Here is an 18923-nt window from a genome sequence, read left to right as displayed (position 1 = left end):
CCTCCAGCCCGCAATGCTGGAGATGGTAATGTGCTTCTGAGAGGAGGGGAAGGTGGATGTTCTAAGCTCGTTCAGCTTCACGAACAGCTTCAGGGAAATGACTTCTGTCCTCGTCATTTTAATTTTATTTTTTAAATTTATTTATATTTATTTTAGAGAGAGAGAAAACAAGCAGGGAAGAGGGCAGAGGGAGAGAGAGAGAGAGAGAGAGAGAGAGAGAGAGAGAGAATCCCAAGGGGGCTCCACACTCAGCACAGAGCCTAATGTGGGGCTCGATCCCATGACCCTGGATCATGACCTGAGCAGAAATCAAGGGGCGCCTGGGAGGCTCAGTCAGCCAAGCGTCCCACTTCAGCTCAGATCATGATCTCGCAGTTTGTGAGTTTGAGCCCCACATCAGGCTGTCTGCTCTCAGCACAGAGCCTGCTTGGGATCCTCTGTCCCCTTCTCTCTCTCTGTCCCTCCCCCGCTCATGCTGTCTCTCTCAAAAATAAATAAACATTAAAAAAAAGTCAGATGCTTAGTGGACTGAGGCACCCAGGAGCCCCTGTCCTTATCATTTTTAGAGGAGACATAAAACTTGAAACCAATGAAAGGCACACTGAATATACAACTAACGTCTCAGAAGTTTCTTCTAAAACTCAGACAGAAAATGTTGATTTAGCATTCTATTAATCAGGTCTCTTTATTGAACCTGGAGTTTCAACCCTACAGGATGAAGACAGTTGATATTTACAACAAAGAACCATAACATCTCGCAAGGTTCAATTGTGCTCAGAGTAAAGCGTTCTGTTACCGTTCTTTGTATTTTTATTTGCCTATGGAGTGTGTGATATTTATCTAATAATCAGAACATTTATCTAAGTAGGCCACACCACACTCGGTCACTTCAGATAACTAATTTTTTTGCCCTGTATTAAACGGTTATTTAGGGGCGCCTGGGTGGCGCAGTCGGTTAAGCGTCCGACTTCAGCCAGGTCACGATCTCGCGGTCCGGGAGTTCGAGCCCCGCGTCGGGCTCTGGGCTGATGGCTCAGAGCCTGGAGCCTGTTTCAGACTCTGTGTCTCCCTCTCTCTGACCCTCCCCCGTTCATGCTCTGTCTCTCTCTGTCCCAAAAATAAATAAACGTTGAAAAAAAATAAACGGTTATTTAAATGCTTAATGTTAACTATCTTACCCCAAACCATAGGCCAACCTGCGGGGAGAGTCAGGGTGGTTGTGGTGGTGATCTCTCAGTCAGAAGATTCTCACTTCCTCCGGATCACCACCTGCGCATCTTGGGCTGTCCGGAGTCTAAACAAGGGAGTGGGTGAGTCCGTAGAACTCACGATCACTCCTTGAGAAAGAGGAATCCAAACTGGGGACGCAGACTAATGGGTGAGGGTAGGTAGCAGGACTCATGCCTCAGCAAGACTGTCATGACCGCAGGAGAAGAACCCAGCCAATGAGGAAAGTGAAGAAGGTAGAGTGAGTTCCATCTACCAGGATGAAAGGGTGTCTCAGAGCCGGAAGCGCAGCTGGGCCTTGAGAGGAGGAGGAATCATGAAGGGCAAAGCCATCAGGAGGGAAGGCAGAGGTCCCTCCCCCACTGCCACTCCTGGGGGCAGCAGGGTCCACCGCTCTGGCGCTCCTGTCGTCTCCGGATCCCAGTGCGACTTCAGACCAGAGACGGTACTCGCATTATGCTGATTTTACTTATTTTCTTTCCAAAAGGGAGAACGCTATGCCTTATCAAGTCTAAGAGACCTTGGATGGTAAGACCCGTCATTAGCTGGACTATCTCCAAAAAAGAAAACCCACCGCCCCTTAAACCCTGACCCCATCTTGACAACAGTCCTTTGCGACGCACGTAGTGATTCTCACTGGTCTCTCATTGCTTTGACATCTCTCATCCTGAGAGATCTCATCCTGAGGGATCTGGCCTGTTCTTCTGCCTTCGGTTGGTTGCGTTTCTTGGTAAGCAAGCCTTAGCTCAGTAAACAAAAGGTGACCAGCCTTCACTTGCTTGTGGGTACCCACAAGTCTTGGGTCTTTTGAAGTGATCGGCAAGAAAATACAGAAACGCGGTCTACTTGCTGAAGAATATTTCCTTTACTAATGGCAAATTCACGCCCAGTTGCTCTCATTCGGTGCCTCTTTGTGGACCCAGTAACGTTTCGTTTCAACGTTGAGGCACGGTGGAATGCTCTTGAGGCCATCTCAAAGGGTGCGTGAGTACCAAGAACGCATATGACTCAATGGAAGTGATGATGGTAACACGAACAGCTGTGGGTAACTGGAAGATGCACGGGTGGTGACAGATACGGGCAGACTGTCGCCCGGTTGACAGCAATTATGAAATGGCTTTGATCGGTAAGATGCGTTCGATTCTGTAGATGTTAAAATGGGAAATAACGTGCCTGTCATTTCAGAGGTAATTAAATCCACCATGCACTGTTTGCACGGTGGATGTTGAGAATGGAGGTCCTTGGAGGGGACGATGACCAAAGTGCTTCCAGAACAGAACTTTCCAGCGCTGTGAGGACGCAGCTAGCTGGGAGAGAGCATCCATTCGTGGTGTCCTGTGCGAGTGAGGAGCTGTAACACCCTGTCCCCTGTGAGCCTCATGATAAGAGCTTGGAACAGGCATTAGTGAAGAGGGAGCACGAGGCAGGCTGAGGGGTACAACACAAGCTAGCACCCCCCGCCCCCATGCCACGTGGGATCGGTGTGATCTTCCTCGGGCGCTGGGGTTTAAGTGCTTGCCATGGTGACGTGGGAAACTAAGGTAAATGAAAAAGTAACCTCCCTTACTGCCTATAGCCCCCTGACAGGTCCTTGAGACCAGCCAAGTGACCTCCCTCTAGGAGCTCAGCTGCCTCCAGGAGGACACTTTGCCGGGGGCAGAAGAGAACCTTAGCTTAACATTGTCCCAACCTCGAGGATCCTGTAAGTCAACTTCCTTTATCTCAACTGCCCCAAGATACATGCGGGCAATCCTACTCCGAGTTTAGGGCTCCCGGATCGATACATATCTAAAGGGTCTCATGACTGAGGTTTTATTAAATGGTAATAAATGGCATTTTCCTAGCAACAGCTAGCCCCTCAAGGTCCTGGAAACCTTGCTTCCAAAGTACCTTGGGGACTTACTCTATCCCTGACCCCCTCCCAACCTGAGGGTATATAATGAGTTACCTATCACGACCCCAGTGCCGCTCTTCCTGCCCATGGGTCCTGTCCCCATGCTTTAATAAAATCACCTTTTTGCACCAAGGACGTCTTCAAGAATTCTTTCTTGGTCGTCGGCTCCGGACCACCCCACTATCACCCCCAAACTTCATCGTTAGGACCTTCCTTTAGAGGTGGGAATTGGAGCCTCATGGAGGCGGAGGGCCTGCTCCGATCCCTGTGGGAGGCAGGGAGAGCGGGGGCGGAGACCGTGTGGCTCCAGAGCGGGTGATCTCCCGGACCACCGGCTGGGGCTGGGGCAGTTAAGGGTTTGCAGGCAATTCTGCATGATGGATTAACCACACGGAACGGCCCGGGATTGGAGACGGGCTTGGACAAATTAAATTTTAAAACGCATGCTTCCTTCAGCGGAAATACAATGTGGGCGATAGCTGAATATTCCCTAGCATGTCTTGGACAGAAAACCAAAACCCTTTGGCTGATCTTTTTCCTTTGGGATCTAGAAAATTATTCCATGTATAACTATATATATAGCTATATGTATATAGTTATAAAATACAGTCACATCGTCATAAAATATACGTATAACATGTTGGTATCTTTGCCAAATACAGATGAAGTCAAAATAGACCATTTATGATTTCAACAAGGTTCTGAAACCATTCTTAAAAAATATTTCTGAGGGGCACCTGGGTGGCTCAGTGGGTTAAGCATCTGACTTTGGCTCAGGTCACAATCTCATGGTTCATGACTCAGGCCCCACATTGGGCTCTGCACTGATGGTATGGAGCCTGCTTGGGATTCTCTCTCTCTCTCTCTCTCTCTCTGCCTCTCCCCCACCCATGCTCACTCTTGCCCTCTCTCTCAAAACAAATAAACTTAAAAAAATATTTATGAAATGAAAGGACCTAACCGGGACCCTAAATTGACCTTCACAAACGCTTTCCATCCCAGACACATCTTGGTGTTTTCATTATTATCCCACACGACAAATTAGTGGCCAATGCAGTTGTATCGTGTGCAACAAATGTAGAAGCCTCCCATGGTCAGCAGTCGGTTGGCTAATTGAGAAAGCCCACCAAATCAGAGACCCTGATTTGCAGAGACCCTGTAACACAATAAAAGTGTAGAATTCTAGGGGCGCCTGGGTGGCGCAGTAAAGTGTAGAATTCTATTAAATATTAATACATTTCCCCTAAAGTTCTTTTTTTTTGACGTTTATTTATTTTTGAGACAGAGAGAGACAGAGCATGAACGGGGGAGGGTCAGAGAGAGAGGGAGACACAGAATCTGAAACGGGCTCCAGGCTCTGAGCTGTCAGCACAGAGCCCGACGCGGGTCTCGAACTCACGGACCGCGAGATCATGACCTGAGCCGAAGTCGGATGCTTAACCGACCGAGCCACCCAGGTGCCCCAGTTCTTTCTTTTTTTTTTTAAGAAATCTCTACGCCCGACATGGGGCTCAAACTCACAACCCCGATGCATGTTTCACTGACTGAGCCGGCCAGCCCCCCCGCTTCCCCTGAACCTGGAGAGCAATCTTAACCATAACGGATTTGATTGAAAAAATGTTTTAATGATCGTTTTTGCCAAGTCTCTTCACCGTATCCCATTTTGTTGTCTTTCTCGTGTACTCACTTGTTCATAGATCTAGCTAATATTTTACCAGCGACCTAAGTATCCTGATAGGCACTCCAGGTAGTACTTGCATTGCGGCCTGACAGCTTCCAGCCCGTCCTGGCTCCTTCCACGCTGTCCAACACAGGCCTTTCCTCCAATAGAATCCGTTGCACATGGGATTCCACCTTTGTCTGCTTCTCAGAAGACCCCTCCCCCCCCCCACCCCAGCCTTCCAACGGACACAGCGCACACGCACCATTTATTGTAGAAGAAAGTTTGCGGAAACCAGAAAAGTCAACGACGTTTTCAGGACATTTCCTGAGATCTGACTCTACGTGAAACCCAGTCTTTGAGGCCTGCACAGGCACCGTGGCGAGGCAGGAGGAGCCCCAAATGTGGCAGTCGTCTTAAAACAGGAGCTCAGTTCTCTGCAACGGGCTTTCAGGAAGCCAGGGAACTGGGCTTGTGTGTTTACTAAATGCATTTCTATTAATACAAAAATATTACGATTGCACTATGGGAAACTGGAAAAGAGATGAAAGGAGAAGGAATCTTGCCTGCTAACTAAGCCAGTGTGGTGTTTGGGTAAAGGGTGAATTCACGAGTTTTAGAAAACTTTCACGAGCATCGAAGCAAATAGTATGGTGGGTTAACCATCAAGTAACCAGAACGTTTAGTTAATGAGAGTCCGAACCGGGAGCGTCTTGACACCCCCGATTGCCAAATAATCCCAGGGGGCTGGTACAAAAGCTGGGCCAGCCCTGCTCCGTGAGGATCTGCTGTGGGCTTAGCCTCCTTTGCTCCGTAGCCTGGCAAGGCGGGTCGGGTGGAGGCTGGCACAGGAGAATGAGCCAGGGGCCAGGGGTCCCTTTTTGCCTGCCTCTCCCAGGCTGACTGTGGTGGGCTGCACGATTGTTTGATCTGAGGTCAGAGCTAATAGGCACGTTGTCACGCAGAAATCCAGGGCAGAGTCACCTGCCACGGGCGTCTACCTTATTGCCATCCAATCTGGCTACCAGGTATGCAGGTCTTGGATTTTGCGGTTGGGGAGGCGTTAGGTAATTACCTGGAGAAGCTGATGCTTTCTAGAAGTACTAGAAGGCAGCTAGAGGCACTCCCCATGTTTTGGGGGGCACTTCCCTGATCACCAAGCCAGTGGTTCTCAACAGTGGCAATACTGCCTCCTAGGGGTTGTTTAGGAAATGATGTGTGTGTGTGTGTGTGTGTGTGTGTGTGTGTGTGTGTGTTCGCGCAGGAATTTATAAGCGGGGTTGCTGTCACAACGAATGAAGAGTCAAGAGCCTCACTCTGTTCTACATATAAACACAATTTATCTTTTACAACTTGATACTTCTATGTAAATGAAGGGAAGATTACACTTACGCTTGGTTGGAATCTTACAGAGAATGATTCACCAGTACAATGCCACTCGTGGGATCTGAGTCACCAACACTCAATTCCGCTTGGCGGTTGTCCTATTTGGGTGAATGCGTGACCAGGCACAAGCATCAGACTACTCCCTTGTGTCTTCTAGCTGCTGAAATACGTATGAATTTATTATAACCACTTCTCTTTTATTTATTGTGAGGACATTAGAGTGGGCCAGATAAACTCTGGGCAGACACTTGTGCATGTCCTTTTAGGAGGCTGTAGGGGAGAATTGCACAATATTTGTCATCAAAGGGGAGGGCATTGGGTCTGACAGGGTCGGATAGTGCTGCTGAAACTGAACCTGCGACCCTCAGCAATTCTATTACGCCGCAATGCTCTGGAGATCAATCGTGCTCTGGAATATTACTGCTCTGGGCTCTGCCCCCGACACCCAGCAGTGACTGTTCCCGTGGCTGCTGTGACACAGACGCCCAACTCAGTCCTCAACACATCGTATTTGGTCCAGCGCTAACCTGGCTTCTTGGAGCAGAGCAGACCAGGCGATAGGTATCGAATCCTAGAAAGTTAGGTGCTGGGCAGGAACTTCTGAGGACAGAGGTAGGAAAGGCGGCCGGATAGAAGGGGCTGCCTTTCTTTAGCTTGTTTCAGTCTCTTGTCCAACCTGGAACACCCGCTTCCCTTCACCCAAGCAGATGAAACAGCGGAGAGCCAACACGTTCGCTCTCCTTGACTCCAAACGCTTAAAAAAAGCAAAAACCGAACACTTCATTAAAGCCAGACAACTAACAAAGCCTTCCTTACAGACAAGAGTATGAATCTGATGAGGAGTTGGACCCTGAAGAAGGTTCTCCATAGCACGCCTTCAGGAAACAACAGACACCCAGCTTAGCTGCGGTTAGCATGAAAAACAGTTTGCAACGCCTGGGGCCTCCCGGCAGCTCGGCTGGGTGAAACCTCAGACCTTGTAGCGACACTGCTGTTGCCGCCTCCGGCCAGGACCGCTGCCCTCCTCTGAGGAGCAGTCAAGAAGGAATATAGGTTTGTCCCCAATGGAAGCAGCTCAGGACAGCTGCTTTGAGGACGAGACTCAGGCGAGGCTCACCGGGCGACTCAACTACCCCATCTGCCGACTCAGCCAGGAAATGCAGAAGGTTGTGAGTTCGGGGCGGCGGGAGGTGGGCGGGGGGGGGGTGGGGTGGTGGGGAGGAAGGGAGGCTGATCTGACAGCTAGTACCGTCCACAGACCGAGCCGGTTGGCGGTGACATTTATGATTCAGAGAAACCCGCACAAGGACGACGCTATTAGCCTCATTTCACAGATGAGGAAACCGAGGCTCCAAGAGGTTGAATTCCTTTTGTCAAGTTCACAGACTTGTTAAGCGGCACGCCGGACTTTTCAAGGTATTCCACTGACTAGCCACGCGGCGGGGAAAGCTAATAGCACGTCGGGTGCTTATAAAGTCTTGCTGTACGTGCTCATTTCCCGAGCGCTGCATGTTACAGCCGCTTCTGCTGAAATGTGTTTTCACAACAAGTCTGCTCTTAACAAACACTGATTCGTGTCTTTCCTACCCGCTCTTTCACAGCAGCAACAGAGCTGAGCACTGTCCCCAAACTCCGCCTTCCCCTCCCAACCCCACCGCCCAGCCTCTACCAGGCCTGCCTTGTCCGCTTGGACCAGGCCTCTGCAGAGCCCCCTCCAAAGGGCCCTCTGCCTCCTGCACTTCCGGCTTCCAGAGAGATCATTCTGAAGGACTCTTCCTTTTCATTCACCACCCTCTTCTTCAGTTCTGCTTTTGGGCACAGTACCTTGGCCTCGGTTAGTTATTTTTGTCTGGTTACACTTCCCCTGGTCAAAGAGGAGACCGAGACGGAAAGGATATTATATTTGTTTCTATATATAATCTGATCTGAAAGTGCGGTTCATGGAACTGGTCACAAATGCAAATGTTCCGCCTCACCCCAGACCTGCTGAATCATAAGCTGTGGGCTTCTGGTACCAAGAGCCGCTTTAACAAGCCCTCCAGGGGACTCTGATGCACACTCAGGCTTGAGAACCACGGGGTGAATGTCGCTCTCTGGTGCTCCTGGAGGTGCTGACAAGCACTGGGGTCTCTTCTAACAAAGGCCGCGGCTGGGAAAGCAAATTTCCAAAAAGCGAGCATGCAAACACACTGACCTTGTAGCTTTCAACCACCTCCCTTCCAAGGTTAGAGCCTGCGTGGGAAGGAAAGCAAGTCTGAGAGCGAGCAGCCTCTTCAAGTTACCCAGGGCCACAGCCAGCGAAAGTAGGACAGTCCCCATCATTTCGGAGTTAACGTCACCAACCCTGGGGGGAGGGGCTGAACGCCTCTCTCATCGGCTCTGAAACACATCATATCACGCTGTCCGTTCCAGACCTGCGGTAGAGTTTTGGAGGGTCTCCTACTTGGGTTTGAGGATTTGCTAATTTTCACTTGCAGAGAATTTGTCTCTCGGGGGTTTTATCGGATCAGATTCGGCTTGACCGCCCATCACAGAAAACTAAAAAATATCCATAATTCCAGGAGTTTAAAGAGACGGAAATCCATGTTTCTCTCACAGGCAAGGCCAGATGCAGGCGGCCAAGGTTTATGATGTCTCCACGATCATCAGGGACCCTGGCTCCATTTTCTTCCCGCCTTCCCATCCTTAACGGTTTAATTCATGGTATGAAACGGCTACTCATGATGTCAACATCACATCTAAATTCCAGCCAGAGGGAGGAAAAGAGCAAGTCCCCTTTCTCTGAGGGCACATGCTGGAAGTTAAACATGACATCCATTGCCTGGTCCCTAGTCACATGGCATCTCTAGTTGTAAGGGGGGAGGGGGGGCTGGGAAATGTACGCTTTATTTTGGACGGTCACAAGCCCGGTGAAAAATCAGGAGTTTTATTACTAAGTGGGAGGGTTGAGGATTAGTAGTCTGCCTCAGAGGTCCAATTTTAAGGACCGTGCGTCAACCTACATCACTTCTGGCTTCCCGGGTCCACCCCAGAGTCTCTTGCCTGAGTTTCTGGGGCCGGTTCTGCCGGAAGACTAACCTCTCTGTTTTTCTCAGTCCTGATGAACTTCACCAACAGCAAGAAATTGTGTAGGTCTTTTTGGGAAGCGAGGGAGTTCCAAACTGCTCATTTATTCTCTACGTTATTTCACGCAACTTGCTTTGGAGACTCCCGAGGCCGCGAGGGTCCTTCTGTGATTCTCTGGAAAACAGCACAGTGTTGTGGGGTTTTTTTTGTTTTTTTGTTTTCTGTCAGAACATAAGGCAAAGCGGCCTTTGCTGGGTCATAAGTCATGAATTTGGCACGGATTCCAGCCACCGTCAAGCGTGTTCTAGGGAACTGAGGTGGTCCTGCCCAGAAGCTTCCATTTGTGTGCCTTAAGCACCAAACAACTCTTAATGTTGAGGCCTTGGGAGTCTTCATGTACGTAGTTTAGCGTCATCACTGTCCCTGAGCCTATTCTTGAAATGCCTCTGGGGTATATTCTAGAATACTCTAGAATATTCTAGAATATCTTAATATTCTGGGGTATACTCTAATATAAAGGCTATATTCTAGCCTTTTTTTCTGGACCGTTATGTCTCACAAATACCGTATCTCACATTTCTGAAATTTCTGATGGCGGTTAGCTCCTATGGGAGGTTCTAGAAACTGCTTCACTGTGTGCTCCACAGCCATATGGACCCATCGTTACTGAGCCCCCAGGCCTGTGAGAAAGAGCACGGTGAGGGATCACTCTCTCCAGCCTAAGCAGGGCTGCTGCAAGCGACGACACTAACAGAAATCCAACCTACCCGGGGCTCACGCACCTGAAAAATGCCGGGGTAGGTCTCACTTTGCACATGCTCCAAGTGGTCAGATCGTGGCGTGTGGGTTCTTTATTCTCGGCCTTTTGGTTGTGCTTTCTTGGTCGGGCTTCATCCTCAGGCAGCCTTTCTCCAGCCGTCAGAAAAGATGACTTAATCCCTGAGGGTAACTCCCTGGGGTCCTCCGCGGTATGGACAGGCACAAAGAGCTGCCGGGATAAAAACACTTGAGAACTGCTGGGCTACACACGGTGTTCTAGGCTTTGCTTGGCGGCCGGGCTACCGTGTAGACGGGCCCGCATTATGCATGTGCCCCACCCGTGCGGTACAAGCGGGGTCAGCCACGCCCCAGACTTACCAGAGTGTTCCCCAAAGGAAAGCAGATTTTGTTGCCAAGAGAGGAAGACTCATGGCTTAACCAACAGCAGAGATACCCCTTGACCGCCCCAGATGCCATGTTTGTTTACAGGAAACCAAAGTTTCACATGCATTTGGAATGAGAACGTACGGAGTTGCCCAACGGCACAGAGAGAGAGAAAAAAAAAAAAGGAAAATCCCTGGAATCTTTTCCCACGGGACCCAGATTTCCACTCTCCCCACGTCCCTTTGGTCTGGGGCCAAGGGAAGTGGAGAGAAGCTGGTATAAATGCGTGGGGGCTGGTCCTGTGGAAGGAGGCCTGAAGAAAATTCCACGTAAAGATTTTTAGTTGGTTGGGGTTTGGAGAACTCTTTTCACTAGGGACCAAATCTCATTCTAGTGCTTTTTGCCTGTGGCCATGGGGATGGTCAGGAAACGACTGTGACAAATTCCCAAACGGACTAGCCCACCAGACAATTTACGAGGAAAACCCTTGTTCAGAAAGGCTAGTGAAGGGCGCATGACTCAGTTTCTTCCACAGATACTGCCCATTCTGTCGGGAAGGAAAACAAAGAGGGAAAAACAGAGAGATGGGATGTTACTTCATCCAAAAGGTATGGCTACGATTTCTCCAGGACAGAGCCGATTCTGTAATATGGGGACTGTTCCAGAAAGGGAGGCTCAAAGCTTCCCCCCCACCCCGGGGACAGGCTCCCGTGGCCCAGGTGGACACCAGACTGTGATCTCTACCTTAGGACGGGAATGCTTCCACTTGATAACCAGCCAATGAGCTTTTTAAGCCTCTAAATCTTCATGCATTTTTTGAAGGGCCTTTTATTAAAGACATTTGCATGGGAACATTATAATGAACATCCGTGTAGTCACCACTCAGCTTTCAGTTATCAACCCACCCATCTTGTTTTATCTATATATTCCCACCCATTCCCTCCACCCCCACAGGATTATTTTGCAGCTATCGTTTAACACATCACAATATTTTAAGTAACTATTTTTTAAAAGATTAAAAAAAAAATCACAGAATCATAAAACGTTTTAATGGTGTCGCGGACTGACTTCTACAAACTCAGCAATCAGAATTAGGTACACAAGCCCCTCCCAATTCTGTTTTTCTTCCCCCCCCCCACCGGCCCCCCATCTGCCTTCCTCCCGGGTGAATCACTGCAATCGAGAATAATTACGGAGATATTTGGACATCCCCTGTGCCAACAGCATCATCTCAATTATGCGCCCCAGGTCCAAGAACTGTGAGTCTTTGTAGGCAAATCTGCACATGCTTGCATTTTTCCCTCCCATTTTGAGACCAAATGGCCTCAACATTTGGTTTGCCATGCGCGTCCTTCATCCCAGGCCCCCCCCTTCCCCCCGGCATTTGAAGGAAATCTCTGCCTATGTCTGGATTTCCTCACACGCGTTCCCCGAGGCAGCGTGAGTTGCGAAATACCAGAATGGTTACAGCAGAGATGTCTGTTCTGAAAACCAGAGGGCAGAGTCTGACCGACGGTGCCAATGGCAGGATGCCGTATCCCAACCAAGATGCAGGGACGCGTCTAAATATGCGGGTCCACAGCTTCTCGGGCACTTGCAGTGGATTGTGACTGGACCCATGAAGCCTTGAAAAGATTTAGAAAAGACGATCTTTGTGTGTAAATAAAAATAAACGACGTAGAACTCCGGAGTAAGTTAACTATAAAGTGGATTCCGAAGTGCTAATAAAAAAAAAAAAATGCAACTCATCTTGCTTATTGAGTCTAAATTTGAACTCCCCCACTCCTCTTTTTTTTGGGGGGGGGGTTGTGGTTCCTCTCATGAAATTTTGGCCAAATTCTAGTCACCTTTGGAATTTAAGACCAAGTCCCTGTTCATTTAAAACGCTTTAACCTTGAACTTGATTTAAATCTTGGCTCTTCCGTGCTCCCCAACTCCAGTGGAGGCCAGGGCTGTGGGCCTGGCTACTTGGAAGGGAGCCGGGGTCTGGGGCTGACAGTCCTCTACCCCCTGCCTCTACGGATTCAAGCTTCTGGAGGGTTGGAGAGAGGCCGGGGGTGTGACGACTGGCTTCGGTGACCACGTGTCAGAGTGGGGAGGGACTCCTAGCACCCCTCCTCTTACCTCCGGGCTCCTTCACATGCGGGCAGGCCCCTTGCAAATAACTCCAGGGTCTGTCCCCATTGTCCCCATCTTCTTCCCAGGGACGAGACACCAGAGTCCCTCAGGTTCCGCGGGAGAGGCTATTCCCACCGGGCCTCTGACTTCACCAGCACAGCTGTTAGACTTTCGGTAGGAGTATGTCCCCCTCTCTTGAGGGCACACGTGCTAAGTACCCCTCTCTCCTTCCCCATGGCGGTGGGGGGTGGGGGTGGAAAAGGAAAGCAAGTTACACTCCTAGACTCTCAGAGCATCCTTCCAAGAATGCTTGTTCCTGGGCCTTGCTTGCGAGGCAGGAAGCACGCACACCTGTGAGTCCTGCAGCTCAGATGCACCTGGCCCGAGAACGGCTGCCCTTTTTCACTCCTACGAGTCCCCCACATTGGCATGGGGACTCCTTGCCGGGCTCCCTCTCGCTTGGCTCTAGGGATGGGGAGCTCTTCTCCTCATCCCCGTACGCAGGGCATCCCCGGCCATCCAGAACAGTCTCCTCCAACGGCTGTCTACACCTCCTTCTCCCACAGCCTGGGGTTGGGTGGGGAGGCAGCGGGGGGGGGACACCCAGTTCTGAGCAGGAGGTGCTCACTCGGCCCTGTGGGGAGGTGGCTGCTCCCTAGATACTTGGAGGTACTCACTCTAGAATGTGGGGGTTCCGAATGCATTTTGTCTTCAGCCTTGGGCCGAAACACAATCTTGGCCCAATGGGAAAATCCCATTTCCTGGGCAGGACCGGCAGCGTGCCAAAGCCACCTGTAAATGCACACTTAGTGCAGAAGAGGCGGCAGAGAGTTTGTGAGAGGGCTTGCTTTGTGGGCTAGTCTGTAGGTGGTTGCTCTCCCTTAAGAGGGGCGTGAGAGTCAGCATAGGTGGTGTTACCTAGCATGAATCCAGTTTTGGCCTGGAGAACAAAGACCCTCGGGAAAATTCTGTACAGAAAGACATTTAAAAAAGGCGATGGGGCTTCAGCGTGTGTCCACACAGGCCTGAGATTTCAATCCCTAGACTATAAGCCCAGACACCAGGGACCAGGAGCGGTCTTGAGACCTAATGGATTTGTAGCGCTTGCCACAGTGTATGTCACATAGGGGGCAGCCAATGCATATTTTCTGAACGACTGGAGGAAGAGAAGTAATTGGGGGCCACCAGTGGCTGCTTCCTTAGCAACTGATTGTTTCCTGCGAACGTTTTCTGAACTCTAACCGCCCCAAGCACTCTTCTAGGTTCTCCGGGACCTATGAAGATAGTTAAACTCCTGTCCTTGAGAAGCTTACGACTAAGAGTGGGAGACAGATGGACGCGCCTACCTGCCCAATAAAGTCTCCAGATTCTATTCGGGAGAATGCAAGGACCCCGTCTTTGAAGGCAACAAGGGGTGGGGGGTGAAGCCCCTGGTGTGGCTCCTACCAGGACACAGCCCTGATCTGAATTGTTTCAAGTAAAGCCGGATTCCTTCCTTCATGTTTCCCTAGTATGACATGGGGGTCACCTAGCTGGTAATGGGAGTAGCTCAGGAACCCTCACAGTCACAATGATGGGAGAGACAACATTCACAGAACTGGAAGAGGTGGTGTATTTGAGATCACAAAGTTCACGGGTTGTCTTGACTTCTCCCCTTCTCCTTCCCTGGGGACTAACTATGCCCACATTTAGCTCTCAGGTTAGATTTTTTTTTTTTCCTCCTCGTTCTATCTCACCGATTCTCTCAAAATTGCTCTCTGTTGAGTCTTAGCATGGAATCAGGTGACTAATGTCTCCACGTACCTGCTGGTTGATGAATAAATCAGCTCTCATCACCGGAAACTATAGCCTAAGTGCATGGTGCTTAGGAAGCGAAGTCACTGGCGAGAATTTCAGGCTTGACACAGACTCATGACGGTGGGGCGCTCGGTATTTCAGGTTGTCAGTTGCATATTCCCCGTTCCCTCAGAGGGTGGCCCTTCGCTCCTCTGACGTCCCTTCCATGCACCTGGATCTCGTTAGCCTTGAGTGACCCCGGGGCAACTTAGAACAGAATCAGACTCCTTGGTCTCACGAGGGGACTTTAGGAATCAAGTAAAAGGCACAAAAGAGCCGGCATTGGGGCGCCTGGGTGGCGCAGTCGGTTAAGCGTCTGACTTCAGCCGGGTCACGATCTCGCGGTCCGTGAGTTCGAGCCCCGCGTCGGGCTCTGGGCTGATGGCTCAGAGCCTGGAGCCTGTTTCCGATTCTGTGTCTCCCTCTCTCTCTGCCCCTCCCCCGTTCATGCTCTGTCTCTCTCTGTCCCAAAAAAAAAAAAAAATAAATAAACGTTGAAAAAAAAAAAAAAAAAAAAGAGCCGGAATTGCTCGAGAAAGGGATGCTTGGGAGATGACTACGCACCTCTCTGCAAAACGGGCGCAGCCTTCCAGTGCATCTGACCATGAGGAGGCCACCGAATGGAACGTCAAGTCCAGTGGTCAGGGAACAGAGCAGAGAAAGACCCACGTGCCACCAGGTGGGTGTTGATTCTCCAAGAAAGACTCACTAAGAGAAAATGCTCCCCTATACCAAGCACGGATTTTATCTTCGGTACAAGGATGCCCACGTAGCTACGAAAGCCAGTTCCCTGGGGCTACTTTTGTTGGTTTGGAACAACCAAATCACATCGTATCAACCCAATGGCTTTCATCCCACCTCGCGTGAATATTTATAGATAAAGTGTATACCAATCGGGCGAGCGGTATTGGACCTCAGCAGCCAACAGCGCCATAGTCTAAGCCCTGGAAGAAAAATGTACTTGGCTCCCGTCCTAGGAAGGCTGTTTCGAAGGGACCTCTTTTTGAAATGTTTTCCAGCTGTTATTTCCTTTCTGAATAATCCGAGCCTAATTCAATTTGGGGCACCTTTCTCTTTTCCAGATTTTTTTTTTTTTTCAGAAGGCAAATTATCCACGTCTGGCTCTCTATAATCATATATATGTTCTGCTGGTTTTGGCTGAGACTTTTACTGAATTGTAGATAAATGACCCCGCCGGAACACTGGAGAAGTATTTCACATCCCATGGCACGATGGCAGCCTACAAGATGCTGTGCGTTATCTCCGGAATGCTGGGGGTAAAAAGGTCGCAACCTTCCCTGAGCGCTGACTCAGGGCATATCCAGCAAGCACGTCACGTTACTGTGGGGGGAGAAGGCAGGGCAGAGAGAGCCAAGAATGCCCATGGATTACAGTTAAAAACAAAAACAGGGGCGCCTGGATGGCGCAGTCGGTTAAGCGTCCGACTTCAGCCAGGTCACGATCTCGCGGTCCGGGAGTTCGAGCCCCGCGTCGGGCTCTGGGCTGATGGCTCGGAGCCTGGAGCCTGTTTCCCATTCTGTGTCTCCCTCTCTCTCTGCCCCTCCCCCGTTCATGCTCTGTCTCTCTCTGTCCCAAAAAAAAAAAAAAAAAACAACAACAACAACAACAAAAAACCCCACAAAACCCCCAAACCCCAAACATCAAAACTTAACTTTGGAAACAGTTCCATCCTCCTATATCCTCAAAACCACTTATAAAGCAACATGGGACTCCACAGATACAGCTTTCCTTCTGGTTTAACCATTTCCCCACCCAGCCCTCGTTCCCGGCGTGGTTGGCAGGGGTGTGAGAGATGGAAGACGGTAGAAAGCCACAGGAAGTGGACTGGAGGAGGAATAAGAATTTGAAACCTCGTCACCTTGCTGGAAATGGACGAGAATCGGGAGTCCCTGAATCACCCGGGGATCCTGGTGAAGACCACGCCAGGTGGAAGAGGAGCTTAACTGGATGGACGAGCGGCATGGGCTTCATCCTTCCCTCCCACGCCTGGGAACCCGCCTACAAAATATTAGCAACCTGTGCCAGGGCCCATGAAGGGAGGGAGGCAACAGAGTGGGCAAAGCTTGTGTCTGCCGCCCTTCCCCACACCCTTCCAGGGGCATCCCCGTCCCCCTCCAGATATTTCCTTTCCCCTCCAGCTGGCCATCGACTTGATTCCTGATGAAATGTGAACGGAGAGAGAAGTTTTCCTGGACGCTATCTCAGGATGTGCCAGTTTCCAGGGAAACCACATTGTGCATCAGGCACGAAGGATTGAATAATTGAATATATTGAATATAAAGGATTGGATATAGTATCTGCATTCCCGACTCTTGGTGGAGTTCTAAATCGATCCGCTTCTCTCCTGCTCCCATCGAAGTCCGGAGCAGAGTCCACTCGTCCTGTATGACAAATGAGTCATTGCTAGTCACGGTGCGATTCACGGAGCCGTAGCAGTGACATCACCTGGCAGCGCGTCCGAACGCGAATTCAGACCCCGCATTGCCCACGTGCGCTGAAGCGGAGGCCTCACTTTCGAAAGCCCTCAGATGATCCATCCGCACGATGAGGCCTGAGAATCACCGGTTAAGCAGGTGGCTTTCAGACTATGGGCTGCCACCTAGTAGGAAGTCATGAAATCAACTTCGTGGTTGGGACCGTGATTAAAAAAAAAAAAAAAAAAAAAAGAAAGAAAAATCCTCTAGGGAACGTGTAAGAGCACATCGTGCGGAGGAAGGGTAAATATGGCGGAACTTCTGTGTCCATCGCTGTGAATATTGGGTCAGTGTGTAAAATGGCCCAATGGTGGCTTCTCCCCTCCCTCGCTCCCATGGGTCATTGTCAAAAGTGTGTGGAAAGCACCGATCTTGAGGTCTGGTTGGTTACGTAGGCAGTGTAAGCTTTCCCCTCCCATCAAGGTCGCACACCAGATGGATGCCTGCAGCTCACGAATTTACCCTCTCTGCAGATACACCTGCATGAAAACATGCTTTCTTGCCCTTTTACCATGAAGAAATAAGGTCCTATGTGTTGATCAGTGACTATTTAATAAGGGCTCATTGGACATGCTCCTTCTAGAAAAAAAAACAACTCCTGAACGACAGCGTGTTTCCTTCGATTGTGTTATTTAACCTATTATATATATAGTATCATTTATTGAGAGTGACAGCACGTGCAAGCACGTGCACGTGAGCAGGGGAGAGGGGCAGAGGGAGAGAGACTCTTAAGCAGTCTCCACACTCAGCGTGGAGCCTGATTGGGGCGCGATCCCACAACCCTGGGATTATGACCTGAGCCAGAAGTCGAGTCAGACGCTCAATCAACTGGGCCACCCAGGCACCCCATATTATATATTTTTTTGAGTCTTGGCTTCCACTTTTCCTTAGGCCATATCTAGCACTAAATAACTATAATACTTTGCTATTCTTTCATCATTTCCTTGAGAATATATCATATATATTCTGTGAAGTCACACATGATTCCAACATGGCAGGAAGAGTGTGAGGCTGGGTGGCCGAGCTGTGTGTATCCTACAGGATTAATCTGACAGGGAATTGAGGTTTGCTTTGAAATACGCCTGTGTTTGTTACGAATGCTCTAGCTTTGTGACCTTGGGCAAGCTGTTTTACCTCACAGTATATGTATACAATAGGGATAATAAAAGTACCCGCCCTGGGGGGTTTTGTGAAGACAAAATGGGTGAATTCTATCAAATTCATTATGAAAAATATTGACTGGACTCCCACTGTATACTGGGCATGGTGGGAGATGCTGGGAATACAGTAGAGACAAACAGAGAGATCCTGCCCCGGTGGGGTTTCCAGTCTCTCAAGGAAGCGGACAACAGGCAGGCAGCAAACTCTCACAGAGGCAGGCAGGCAGTCAAGAAACAAGGCACTCACTTCTACAGTCTCCCTCGGGGTTGCCCTTCTGTCCTCCCCCCTTCAAGAACCTTCCATGGTCCAGAAGGAGATACAGGGTCCTGACAGACGGCCTTAAGGCTTTTTCTGGGCTGTGGCTGCTTCTCTAAGACATTTCCTACCACCCCCCTACTTGTGTATTTCGTTCCAGCCACAATGACCTCATTGCTACTTTCTGAGCATAACCAGGCAGGTCTGCCTCGGCGTCTTGCTCAAATCTCTATGTGGATCGTTTCTCCCCCAGATCTCCTTATGGCTCACCTCTCCCTTCGTTCAGGTCTCTGCTCACAACCCCTCTGTTGGGGAGGTCTTTCCAGAAGATCACACCTAAAGTAGGCCCTCCTACTCTCACTCTCTCTCTATTCCTCTGCTCTATTTTCCCCCATAGCTCTTTTTATGTATTTTTTACTTATTTTTGTAAAAGTTTTTTTTTAAGTTTATTTGAGAGAGAGAGAGAGCGTGCATGTGAATAGGGGAGGAGTTGAGAGAGAGGGAGAGAGAGAATCCCAAGCAGGGATTTGATGACGGGGGCTCGAACTCACAAACCGCGAGATCATGACCTGAGCTGAAATCAAGACTCAGTTGCTTAACCGACTGAGCCACCCAGGCGCCCCCATAGCTCTTTTTAACATGGACATATACCATAATGGTAAATTTTATGTGTGAACTTGGC

The 18923-nt window shown here is 49.8% G+C and overlaps 1 long non-coding RNA gene across 1 annotated transcript; it reads left to right on the top strand.

The window, feature by feature from the left end:
* Window positions 1-6851: 6851 nt before the first annotated feature.
* On the top strand, window positions 6852-12124 carry LOC115528373. Its single transcript, XR_003973248.2, has 2 exons — window positions 6852-7333; window positions 7426-12124. It is a non-coding gene; the product is annotated as an uncharacterized LOC115528373 (long non-coding RNA).
* Window positions 12125-18923: the final 6799 nt, after the last annotated feature.

This window comes from Lynx canadensis, chromosome D3, assembly GCF_007474595.2.
Source record: "Lynx canadensis isolate LIC74 chromosome D3, mLynCan4.pri.v2, whole genome shotgun sequence".
Lineage (NCBI taxonomy): Eukaryota > Metazoa > Chordata > Mammalia > Carnivora > Felidae > Lynx > Lynx canadensis.
The sequence above is the reverse complement of the archived record's forward strand: the minus strand, read 5'-3'. Positions and strand labels throughout refer to the sequence as shown.